Source organism: Triticum dicoccoides, unplaced genomic scaffold (assembly GCF_002162155.2).
Source record: "Triticum dicoccoides isolate Atlit2015 ecotype Zavitan unplaced genomic scaffold, WEW_v2.0 scaffold62384, whole genome shotgun sequence".
In the NCBI taxonomy this organism is placed as follows: domain Eukaryota; kingdom Viridiplantae; phylum Streptophyta; class Magnoliopsida; order Poales; family Poaceae; genus Triticum; species Triticum dicoccoides.
Genome location: NW_021287051.1, coordinates 29373 through 30769, shown reverse-complemented (window position 1 = coordinate 30769; position 1397 = coordinate 29373).

Below are 1397 nucleotides of genomic sequence, written 5' to 3'. Positions count from 1 at the left end.
TCCTTGGAGGAGGGGGCAAGGCTGCGCCCTCCCCCTCTCCCTTGGCCCTATATATAGTGGGGAAAGGAGGAGCAATCATACCTAAGGCCTTTGGTTGCCTCCCTCTCCCTCCCGTGACACATCTCCTCTCCCGTAGGTGCTCGGCGAAGCCCTGCAGGATTGCCACGCTCCTCCATCACCACCACGCCGTTGTGCTGCTGTTGGATGGAGTCTTCCTCAACCTCTCCCTCTCCCCTTGCTGGATCAAGGCGTGGGAGACGTCACCGGGCTGTACGTGTGTTGAACACGGAGGTGCTGTCCGTTCGGCACTTGATCATCGGTGATCTGAATCACGACGAGTACGACTCCATCAACCCCGTTCACTTGAACGCTTCCGCTTAGCGATCTACAAGGGTATGTAGATGCAAACTCTCCTCTCCTTTCTACTCGTTGCTGGTCTCTCCATAGATAGATCTTGGTGTTACGTAGGAAATTTTTTGAATTTCTGCTACGTTCCCCAACAGGATGCACACCCACTAGTTTCTTTTGTTAAGCTTTCATACATTTATAGCTCTAGTGCATCCGTTGCATGGCAATCCCTACTCCTCATGTTGACATCAATCGATGGGCATCTCCATAGCCCGTTGATTATCCTCATCAATGTGAGACTTTCTCCTTTTTTGTCTTCTCCACACAATCTCCATCATTATTCTATTCCACCCATAGTGCTATATCCATGGCTCACGCTCATGTATTGCGTGAAAGTTGAAAAAGTTTGAGATCATTTAAGTACGAAACAATTGCTTGGCTTGTCATCGGGGGTGTATAAGATGGGAGCATTTTTGTGTGACGAAAATAAAGCATAGCCTAACTATATGATTTTGTAGGGATGAACTTTCTTTAGCCATGTTATTTTGAGAAGACATGATTGCTTTGATTAGTATGCTTAAAGTATTACTGTTTCTTATGTCAATATGAACTTTTATTTTGAATCATTTGGATCTGAACATTCATGCCACAATAAAGAGAAATACATTGAGAATTATGCTAGGTAGCATTCCACATCAAAAATTCCGTTTTTATCATTTACCTACTCGAGGACGAGCAGGAATTAAGCTTGGGGATGCTTGATACGTCTCCAACGTATCTATAATTTTTTATTGTTCCGTGCTATTATATTACCTATTTTGGATGTTTATGGGCTTTACTTTACACTTTTATATCATTTTTGGGACTAACCTACTAACCGGAGGCCCAACCCGTATTGTTTTTTTTGCCTATTTCAGTATTTCAAAGAAAAGGAATATCAAAGGGAGTCCAAACGGAATGAAACCTTCGGGAGCGTGATTTTTGGAACAAACGTGATCCAGAGGACTTGGAGTGAAATTCAAGAAGCTCCTAAGGCGGCCATGAGGGTG